Source organism: Lolium rigidum, chromosome 5, assembly GCF_022539505.1.
Source record: "Lolium rigidum isolate FL_2022 chromosome 5, APGP_CSIRO_Lrig_0.1, whole genome shotgun sequence".
Lineage (NCBI taxonomy): Eukaryota > Viridiplantae > Streptophyta > Magnoliopsida > Poales > Poaceae > Lolium > Lolium rigidum.
This window is the reverse complement of record NC_061512.1, coordinates 37,767,302-37,779,458: the sequence shown is the minus strand read 5'-3', so window position 1 is coordinate 37,779,458 and position 12,157 is coordinate 37,767,302.

Genomic DNA, 12,157 nt, shown 5'->3' with positions numbered 1-12,157 from the left:
TCCCCCTGCTAAAATTATATCTTTGAGGAGTAGCATAATGAATTTTAAACAATTGGATAATGAACATGTTGCTCAAGCTTGGGAAAGAATGAAATCTCTGGTTAAAAATTGCCCAACCCATGGATCGACTACTTGGATGATCATCCAAACCTTCTATGCAGGACTAAATTTTTCTTCGCGGAATTTATTGGATTCAGCTGCTGGAGGTACCTTTATGTCCATCACTCTTGGTGAAGCAACAAAGCTTCTTGATAATATGATGGTTAATTACTCTGAATGGCACACGGAGAGAGCTCCACAAGGTAAGAAGGTAAATTCTGTTGAAGAATCCTCTCCCTTGAATGATAAGGTTGATGCTATTATGTCTATGCTTGCGAATGATAGGACTAATGTTGATCCTAATAATGTTCCATTAGCTTCATTGGTTGCCCAAGAAGAACATGTTGATGTAAACTTCATTAAAAATAATAATTTCAACAACAATGCTTATCGGAACAATTCTAGTAATAACTATAGGCCATATCCTTATAATAATGGTAACGGTTATGCTAATTCTTATGGGAATTCTTACAACAATAATAGGAATACACCCCCTGGACTTGAAGCTATGCTTAAAGAATTTATTAGTACACAAACTGCCTTTAACAAATCTGTTGAGGAAAAGCTCAATAAAATTGATATTCTTGTTTCTAGAGTTGATAGTCTTGCCTCTGATGTTGATCTTTTGAAATCGAAAGTTATGCCTAATAGGGATATTGAAAATAAAATTGTTACTACAGAAAATGCCATCCAAGTTAGAATTAATGAGAATATAAGATTAATGGCTGATGAACTGCGTGCTAGGTGGGATAGAGAAGAAAATGAAAAACTAGCTAAAAAGGAAAATGTAGTTAAAGTTTGGACTATTACCACCACTAGCAATGCTAATGATTCATATGTTGATGCACCTCCTACTATCAATGGTAAAATAATTGGTGTTGGCAATGCTTCTACTCCTAGTGCAAAGCGCGCAAAATTACCTGAAACTGCTAAAACTACTGAAACTGCTTGTGATAAAACTGCTGAAATTTTTTCCAACCTTGGGGATGATAATCCCATTGCTTTAGATTGTAATGATTTAGATTTTGATGATTGCCACATCTCTGAAGTTATAAAGTTCTTGCAAAAACTTGCTAAAAGTCCTAATGCTAGCACTGTAAACTTGGCTTTCACAAAACATATTACAAATGCTCTCATAAAAGCTAGAGAAGAGAAACTAAAACTTGAAACTTCTATTCCTAGAAAGCTAGAGGATGGTTGGGAGCCCATCATTAAAATGAGAGTCAAAGATTTTGATTGTAATGCTTTATGTGATCTTGGTGCAAGTATTTCGTTATGCCTAAGAAAGTCTATGATATGCTTGACTTGCCACCATTGAAGAATTGTTATTTGGATGTTAATCTCGCTGATAATGCTAAAAAGAAACCTTTGGGGAAAGTTGATAATGTTCATATTATGGTTAACAATAACCTTGTCCCCGTTGATTTTTTTGTCTTGGATATTGAATGCAATGCATCTTGCCCCATTATATTGGGAAGACCTTTTCTTCGAACCGTTGGTGCTACTATTGATATGAAGGAAGGTAATATTAAATATCAATTTCCTCTCAAGAAAGGTATGGAACACTTCCCTAGAAAGAGAATGAAGTTACCTTATGATTCTATTATTAGAACAAATTATGATGTTGATGCTTCATCTCTCGATGTCACTTGAATTACACTTTCTGCGCCTAGCTGAAAGGCGTTAAAGAAAAGCGCTTATGGGAGACAACCCCTGTTTTTACTACAGTATTTTTGTTTTATATTTGTGTCTTGGAAGTTGTTTACTACTGTAGCAACCTCTCCTTATCTTAGTTTTGAGTTTTGTTGTGCCAAGTAAAGTCTTTGATAGTAAAGTAAGTACTAGATTTGGATTACTGCGCAGTTCCAGATTTCTTTGCTGTCACGAATCTGGGTCTACCTCCCTGTAGGAAGCTCAGAAAATTAAGCCAATTTACGTGCATGACCCTCAGATATGTACGCAACTTTCATTCAATTTGAGAATTTTCGTTTGAGCAAGTCTGGTGGCCTAATAAAATCCATCTTTACGGACTGTTCTGTTTTGACAGATTCTGCCTTTTATTTTGCATTGCCCCTTTTGCTATGTTGGATGAATTTCTTTGATCCATTAATGTCCAGTAGCTTTATGCAATGTCCAGAAGTGTTAAGAATGATTGTGTCACCTCTGAACATGTGAATTTTTATTATGCACTAACCCTCTAATGAGTTGTTTCGAGTTTGGTGTGGAGGAAGTTTTCAAGGATCAAGAGAGGAGTATGATGCAATATGATCAAGGAGAGTGAAAGCTCTAAGCTTGGGGATGCCCCGGTGGTTCACCCCTGCATATTTTAAGAAGACTCAAGCGTCTAAGCTTGGGGATGCCCAAGGCATCCCCTTCTTCATCGACAACATTATCAGGTTCCTCCCCTGAAACTATATTTTTATTCCGCCACATCTTATGTACTTTGCTTGGAGCGTCGGTTTGTTTTTGTTTTTTGTTTTGTTTGAATAAAATGGATCCTAGCATTCACTTTGTGGGAGAGAGACACGCTCCGCTGTAGCATATGGACAAATATGTCCTTAGGCTCTACTCATAGTATTCATGGCGAAGTTTCTTCTTCGTTAAATTGTTATATGGTTGGAATTGGAAAATGCTACATGTAGTAACTCTAAAATGTCTTGGATAATTTGATACTTGGCAATTGTTGTGCTCATGTTTAAGCTCTTGCATCATATACTTTGCACCCATTAATGAAGAAACACTTAGAGCTTGCTAATTTGGTTTGCATATTTGGTTTCTCTAGAGTCTAGATAACATCTAGTATTGAGTTTTGAACAACAAGGAAGACGGTATGGAGTCTTATAATGTTTACAATATGTCTTTTATGTGAGTTTTGCTGTACCGTTCATCCTTGTGTTTGTTTCAAATAACCTTGCTAGCCTAAACCTTGTATCGAGAGGGAATACTTCTCATGCATCCAAAATACTTGAGCCAACCACTATGCCATTTGTGTCCACCATACCTACCTACTACATGGTATTTATCCGCCATTCCAAAGTAAATTGCTTGAGTGCTACCTTTAAAATTCCATCATTCACCTTTGCAATATATAGCTCATGGGACAAATAGCTTAAAAACTATTGTGGTATTGAATATGTACTTATGCACTTTATCTCTTATTAAGTTGCTTGTTGTGCGATAACCATGCTTCGGGGACGCCATCAACTATTCTTTGTTGAATATCATGTGAGTTGCTATGCATGTCCGTCTTGTCCGAAGTAAGAGAGATCTACCACCTTCATGGTTGGAGCATGCATATTGTTAGAGAAGAACTTTGGGCCGCTAACTAAAGCCATGATTCATGGTGGAAGTTTCAGTTTTGGACGCATATCCTCAATCTCATATGAGAATAATAATTGTTGCCACATGCTTATGCATTAAAGAGGAGTCCATTATCTCGTTGTCCATGTTGTCCCGGTATGGATGTCTAAGTTGAGAATAATCAAAAGCGAGAAATCCAAAATGCGAGCTTTCTCCTTAGACCTTTGTACAGGCGGCATGGAGGTACCCCATTGTGACACTTGGTTAAAACATGTGCATTGCAAAGATCCGGTAGTCCAAGTTAATTAGGACAAGGTGCGGGCACTATTAGTATACTATGCATGAGGCTTGCAACTTGTAAGATATAATGTACATAACTCATATGCTTTATTACTACCGTTGACAAAATTGTTTCATGTTTTCAAAATAAAAGCTCTAGCACAAATATAGCAATCGATGCTTTCCTCTTTGAAGGACCATTCTTTTTACTTTTATGTTGAGTCGGTTCACCTATCTCTCTCCACCTCAAGAAGCAAACACTTGTGTGAACCGTGCATTGATTCCTACATACTTGCATATTGTACTTGTTATATTACTCTATGTTGACAATTATCCATGAGATATACATGTTACAAGTTGAAAGCAACCGCTGAAACTTAATCTTCCTTTGTGTTGCTTCAATACCTTTACTTTGATTTATTGCTTTATGAGTTAACTCTTATGCAAGACTTATTAATACTTGTCTTGAAGTACTATTCATGAAAAGTCTTTGCTTTATGATTCACTGGTTTACTCATGTCATTACCATTGTTTTGATCGCTGCATCCACTACATATGTTTACAAATAGTATGATCAAGGTTATGATGGCATATCACTTCAGAAATTATCTTTGTTATCGTTTTACCTGCTCGAGACGAGCGAGAACTAAGCTTGGGGATGCTTGATACGTCTCCGACGTATCGATAATTTCTTATGTTCTATGCCATATTATTGATGATACCTACATGTTTTATGCACACTTTATGTCATATTCGTGCATTTTACTGGAACTAACCTATTAACAAGATGCCGAAGTGCCGGTTCTCGTTTTCTGCTATTTTTGGTTTCGAAATCCTAGTAACGAAATATTCTCGGAATTGGACGAAACGAAGACCCGGGGGCCTATTTTGCCACGAACCTTCCGGAAGACCGAAGAGCATACGAAGTGGGGCCACGAGGTGGCGACACCACATGGCGGCGCGGCCAAGGGGGCCCGCGCCGCCCTATGGTGTGGGCCCCTCGTCGGGCCCCGACTCCGCCCTTCCACCTACTTAAAGCCTCCGTCGCGAAACCCCGAGGCGAAAAAACCACGATACGGAAAACCTTGCGAGATGCCGCCGCCGCCGATCCCATCTCGGGGGATTCTGGAGATCTCCTCCGGCACCCTGCCGGAGAGGGGATTCATCTCCCGGAGGACTCTACACCGCCATGGTCGCCTCCGGAGTGATGAGTGAGTAGTTCACCCCTGGACTATGGGTCCATAGCAGTAGCTAGATGGTTGTCTTCTCCTCATTGTGCTTCATTGTTGGATCTTGTGAGCTGCCTAACATGATCAAGATCATCTATCCGTAATACTCTATGTTGTGTTTGTCGGGATCCGATGGATAGAGAATACCATGTTATGTTAATTATCAAGTTATTACATATGTGTTGTTTATGATCTTGCATGCTCTCCGTTACTAGTAGAGGCTCGGCCAAGTTTTTGCTTTTAACTCCAAGAGGGAGTATTTATGCTCGATAGTGGGTTCATGCCTCGCATTGACACCGGGACAGTGACGAGAAAGTTCTAAGGTTGTGTTGTGCTTGTTGCCACTAGGGATAAAACATTGGCGCTATGTCCGAGGATGTAGTTGTTGATTACATTACGCACCATACTTAATGCAATTGTCTCGTTGCTTTGCAACTTAATACTCGGAGGGGTTCGGACGATAACCTCGAAGGTGGACTTTTAGGCATAGATGCGGTTGGATGGCGGTCTATGTACTTTGTCGTAATGCCCAATTAAATCTCACTATACTTATCATATCATGTATGTGCATTGTTATGCCCTCTCTATTTGTCAATTGCCCGACTGTAATTTGTTCACCCAACATGCTTTTATCTTATGGGAGAGACACCTCTAGTGAACTGTGGACCCCGGTCCATTCTTTTAATACTCGAAATACAAATCTGCTCGCAATACTTGTTCTTTACTCGTTTTCTTGCAAACAATCATCTTCCACACAATACGGTTAATCCTTTGTTACAGCAGAGCCGGTGAGATTGACAACCTCACTCGTTTCGTTGGGGCAAAGTACTTTGGTTGTGTTGTGCAGGTTCCACGTTGGCGCCGGAATCTCCGGTGTTGCGCCGCACTACATCCCGCCGCCATCAACCTTCAACGTGCTTCTTGACTCCTACTGGTTCGATTAAACCTTGGTTTCTTACTGAGGGAAACTTGCCGCTGTGCGCATCACACCTTCCTCTTGGGGTTCCCAACGGACGTGTCAACTACACGCATCAGTGCCGGCGACGGTCCTCGTCGTCGACGAGGCACGGCGGTGGCGCGAGGAACTCTGCCTCCTCTAGCGATTCAACATCCGGGAAGTTCATGTCGCGCCGTGGCCGCCGAAAATGCCACGCTGCCGCGTCGTAAGCGCGCGCCGCCAGCTCCGGCGTGTTGTACGTGCCGGGGTGAGGCGGAAGCCACCGGCGCGTATCTCGGCGTAGAACCTACCGCTCGGACGCACTCGAACGCCACGGAAACCGGACGCCCCTTGACGACGTGGAGGCATCCCGGAGATGAATGAGCGGAGGAGGCGGTGGCGACGTGTGGTTGCGCCCGCACTCGTCGCTCTATATAGCGCACGACGGCGTCGACGGGGCGAGGCACGTGGAAGCGGTGGCGACACGTCGCACGACGGCGTCGACGGGACGCGACACGTGTGGCACGGCGGCGGTGCACAGGGGTGAAACATACACGACTATCAATGTTTCATATGATGCAAGATGCAAATAGGTATATGGATGTCATATTCATGTTCATTAGCTTTTTCTGATCAATATTCATATATAAAACATTTGTATTTGAGTTACCATTCAAAAGTTATTGAAATAATAGTTTTATTAATTTAAAATAGAAAAAAGAAAAGGGGTGAAGAGGGTATGATGAGCTGATCCGTGGCACAGCCCATCCAACGGCTCTAGGCCGTTGGATTCAAACGGCCAGAGCCGTTGGATGGGCTGTGCCACGGATCAGCCCAAAGGCCTTTTGTCGCGGGTGGTGGCTCGACCCGCGACAAAAGACCCCCATTTTTGTCGCGGGTGGTGGCAAGACCCGCGACAAAAGGGGGGTCTTTTGTCGCGGGTCGTGCCACCACCCGCGACAAAAGGGGGTGGGTATAAAGGCCCCGCGCGTCGCGGGCCGACGCACAACCCGCGACGATGAAGGAGGCCAAACCCTAGACCACGCCGTCAGGCTGCCCAAATTCGCCGCCGCCGCCGACGCCGACGCCCTCTGCCGCGCGCGGAAGCGACGCCTCGGGCCGCTGCCGCGCGCTCCTCTCTACGCCGCGGGCCGCCGCCTGCGCGTCCTCGGGCCGCCTCTTGCGCCGCTCCGCCTCGGGCCGCGCCGGCGCCGCCGTGTTTGCGTCGCCTCTTCCTACTCCAGCGCGCGCCGCCGTCTACAAGAGGTAGCACCGCCGCGCCTGCTCGGGCGCCGTTGCCTTTTTTTTATTTTTCATTTTTTTATACTTAATTGAGTTAATTAGTTAGTATGTATATATGTATTAAGTTAATTGGTATGAATTAGTTAGTTAGTTTAGGTTTAGTTAGTTAATTGATTAGTTTTAGGTTGAAAAATGTTTAGTTTAGAAAAATGTTTAGTATATGTATTTACGGTTTTTTAGTATATGTATTTGCTTTATGGATTTAGTTTGTGCTTTAGTATATGTATTTGGTATATATGGATTTAGTTTGTAATTTAGTATATGTATGTACTTAGTTAGTATATGTATTTTGTATAGTTAGTTTATAATTAGTATATGGATTTAGTTTGTGCTTTAGTATATGTATTTGGTATATGGACGACTCCTCCACCGACACCCTCTCTCTCGGAAACTAGCGTCGCCGACACCCTCTCTCTCGCAAACACGCGTCGCCGACACCCTCTCGCTCTCGCAAACACGCGTCGCCGACACCCTCTCTCTCTCTCGCAAACACGCGTCGCCGACACCTTCTCTCTCTCTCTCTCTCGCAAACACGCGTCGCCAATACCCTCTCCCTCTCGCAAACACGCGTCGCCGACACCCTCTCCCTCTCGCAAACACGCGTCGCCGACACCCTCTCGCTCTCGCAAACACGCGTTGCCATTAGGGTTAGGGTTTGGTTAGGGTTAGACCATGTACTTATCGATTTAATTTTTTGCAGAAACAATGGATCCATTCGAAATCCGTCGTGACTTGGAACAGGAAGACTTTTTCGAGGACATAATCCGCGAAGGTCCAGAAGCGGACGGCTCCGGAGCTGGAGAAGACCGCGGCTTCGGTGATGGATAAGCCGACGGCTCCGGAGCTGGAGAAGACCGCGGCTCCGGTGATGGAGAAGCCGACGGCTCCGGAGCTGGAGAAGACCGCGGCTCCGGTGATGGAGAAGCCGAGGACTTCGGTGATGGAGAAGCCGACGACTCCGGTGATGGAGAAGCCGACGGCTCCGGTCATGACGAGGTATACGATCAGTTGAGGCATTAATGGAATTCTATATGTAACTATGTATATAAATTAACTGATTTTTATTCTCTTATGCCTCCGAAGATAAGTTGGAGAAACGAGGCCCGGCAAAGAAATTGGGGAAAAAATACCACTTCAACATTGAAGCTATATCACCGAAAGGCCAACCGGTGTCACCCGCGAGTGTCAGAGTGACATTTAAGAATCAGTGCGGAGTTCTGGTTAGAGATCATCTCCCAATCACTATTAGAGAATGGAACAAGACCAAGAATGTGTCCGAAGATCAGGTTGCCGATAGGTACAAGAACACACTTTTTGACGACCTCATGTCACATTTCACTTTGCCAAATTTGGGATCGGACTCTGAGAATGCCAAGCAGAGGGCGCTAGTGAAGAAATGGGCTCTTAAGAAGATGGGAGAACTTTTCCGAGCGTATAAGAACCGGTTATGGAAAACTTATAAGGCCGAGAAGAAGCCTCCAGTATTCGAAAACTACCTAGCGAAGCAGGAGCATAACTGGGAAGAATTTGTGAAGTACAAAGAATCAGAGGAGGCTGTGAACCTGTCAAAGAAAAACAAGAAGAATGCAAGCGAAAAGAAATATCACCATCGTACGGGCCGAGGGGGCTACGAAGTAGCCATGCCTAAGTGGGATGCACAAGAGGATAAGATGAAGCTGAATGGGATCACTCCAGAACCAGAGTGAGAAGGATGGGACACTAGGGCTCGAAATTGGTTCCTTGGGCATGGCTGTGAGTATGACATGAAGACAGGGAACCTTGTTGAAAGTGACAGCAAGGTTAGGGTACCCAGGGAAAAATGGATTCAAGTGACTTCTGATATTAAAGCGGGAAAACCGAAGTTTGCTCCCGATAGAGAGAAAGACTTGTCGACGCTTGTCCTCGGTAATCCTGAAAAGGGAGGACGAACAAGAGGCTACGGCCCTAGTGTTCCGTGGGCGCTTGGGTTTCCGAATGACGCGGAGACTTATAGAAGCCGAGCGAGAGCAAAACAACGCGACCTGGAGGTGCAGAATGACCGGATGGCTGAGTTCCAACGACAACTAGACCAGCAGAAGCGGGAGATTCAGCAGAAGCAGAGGGAGATTAATGAACTTAAAGGACAGCGCCGGCCGGATAATACCGCCGGCATATCTCGGCGACGAGACGACGGCGTGGCCGACTCGGAGGCCCCGCCTACACGGATGATAGATGCCGGTCCCGGCGACCCCTTGGATGGAATCAAGGAGCAAACACCTTGTGATCTCCATGAGGTGTTCGGGAACATGTCCGTTAAGGTGGCGGTCGGCTATGTCTTACCCGCATTTGGACTCGAAGGTGAGCCGGCAACATGGCATGGCAATCGGATTCCAGCTGGCTATGCTCGTGTCGGGGTGGATTCGGTTGTACCGTCGTGGGAGACATTGGAGCTCGAAATCCCTGGAGGTGATGGGGGGCTTACACTCGGAGAGGTGCTTGGGAGAAATCATTCTCCGGGAAAAGAAGAACATCAGGCTGCCGAGGCTGGGTAGCCCCTAGTACCGGTCGTCCGAGCAGGTCACCATCACCTCCTCCAGGTGATCGCAGGCCACCATCACCTCCTCCTACTGATCACATGTCGCCACCATCACCCCATGGGTACGACGTCGACCACGACATCTGTAGTCCATCTCCATCTCCAGTGTCGCTGCCTCCGCCCACTAAGACTCGGAATGCACCCAGCCGGAAGCGTTTTAAGAGTCCTGTCCGCAAGATGTCGCCCCTCCCAAAAGTACCAAAGGTTCCTCCCCCCCGTCCTTACGATCGTACTGAAGAGGAAAATGAGGCCATTGTTGCGAAATACAATTATGATTTTTTTCATAAGCCAAAACCTCCAGCGCCAGAGCCATACACCGAGAAGCAAAAAGAATATGCTCTTAGTTTTCTGAACACACCATCGCAATATGACTTACACGAGAAGAAGGATGACTATACACGCCACCTTGCGAGGGTAATTGACGAGAAGAAAGATGAAAAGGCTAAGAAGAAGAAGGATGACAAGGCTAGCACGAGCAAATCATCAGCTAGAAGTGCAGCCGAGAAGAAGTCAAGTTCAACAAGTGCACCCCTCAAGGCCAAGCAAACGACAAAAGGCAAAAAAAGAAAGGAAGTTCCCCTGCTCGGAGATCAGCCCAAACAATCGATCCCAGCACTCAAAGTGTTTAATGTTCCCAAGGTGTACCAGGAACAGGGTGGTTTCGATATGGAAGAAGCTGCAAAGCTAGCGGCTGCCTGTGACGTTACCGTGGAGGAATTGATGTTTGCAGCAGATGCTGCACTACCCACTGCTGATATAGCTCCTAAATTTGTCTACGGGGCCGACTTGGTCAGCAGAGAGCAGCTGCATAAACTGCCAACACATATGCGGAATTTGCATCAGTGGTACCTTGATGCATGCAAGGAGAACATAAGGTACATCGTGGCGACTATACCATGGGAATATTACAACCGAAAGGAGGAGATCCATATTGAGATGAATGAACTCTGGCAGTTATTCAATTTAGAAGCTCTCGACAAATCTCTCATGAGTTGCTATTTCTTGTAAGTTGTTAACTACATATAAGTTCATTTTCATTCAGTTCATGTTTGTTTTCATTGCATATACTCATTATATCTTATGTGTGTTCTATTATGCAGACTGAAGATCGTTGAATGCAAAAGTATTAATATTATCAATATTGGGTTTGTTGACCCGGATAAAATACATGTTGAAACGGTAAAGCATAAAGGCCAAGAAACGGGGGAAACCTACTAAGGTTTTTGGGGGAGCAATATTTCGTGATTCAATATTGTTTCCTTACAACTACGAGTGAGAGTCTTAATGATCTTTTATGCACATTCAATTTTTCTTACTCGATGTTAAGTGTAATTCCTGACGTATATACATAACATGTGCAGCTTCCACTGGATTCTACTAGACATTCAACCCGATAAGGGAATAGTTGAAGTAAGAGACCCACCGACTAGAGGCCCGGACGGGTTCCGCGACTTGCGAAGTTGCTCCAAGTGTAATTTCCTTCATCGCCGCGCTATATCTTTCGTGAGATATCAATTAATTATCCACTCATTCAATCATTCTTTTGCACTGGCGGGGCTTGGACAGCTTTCAAGAATCATCGTAAGGACGGTACCGGGCAGAGAAGCTAACATTTACTCCTGTACCGTGCCCTCAGCAGCCACAAGGGACGAATCTATGTGGATACTACGTTTGTGAGTCCATTCGCATGTTAACCACTGAGAAGCAGAACAAAAATAAATTCAACATAAGCAATAACACTCACAACTTTATTTATTATCATCAATATTTCGTTATCAAGATTGATATAGTCATACTCATCTCATTTTCGTATATAGGTCGACTTCATGCGGGACAGACTCCAACCAAAGGAACACCTACTAGGAATTGCGGAGGAACTGGCGGGACTTTTGGTTAGAGAAGTACCAAACAACAAAGGCTTGTTTAGTCCAAATAGATGCTCTACCTCCAAATAGACGGTCGTTAGTACCGCTTGTCGATCGTGAGCTACATGTATATATATACATGTATATATATATGTAAGGAGAATCTATATGTAAGAGGAATCGACTTTTGCTTTCAATATTTGTTTGATCGATCTATATATATTAGTATTAGTATTAGTATTAGTATACTATATTAAACCTTAACATCAACGTTTTTTCACAGATTTTTGGATTTTTTTTTACCCTACTTCGCATGCTGCCACGTGTTATTCGCTATTATATTCAGGCTCTGTGTGTATTTCGGGGGATAGGTTGCTATTTCTCAGTATTTTATGTCCTCTCGGTTCTTCCTTGCGTGTACGTTCTCGGGTGGTTGTAGCGTTTCTTTGTTACTGTGCTGCTGACGCCGGGTGGGCTTCCTTCGGACTGAGATCCAGTGACATGCCGTGGGCATGTCACCGGTGAACAGTACCGTGACATGCACCCTTTTTTTAACCGTTGGATCTAGATT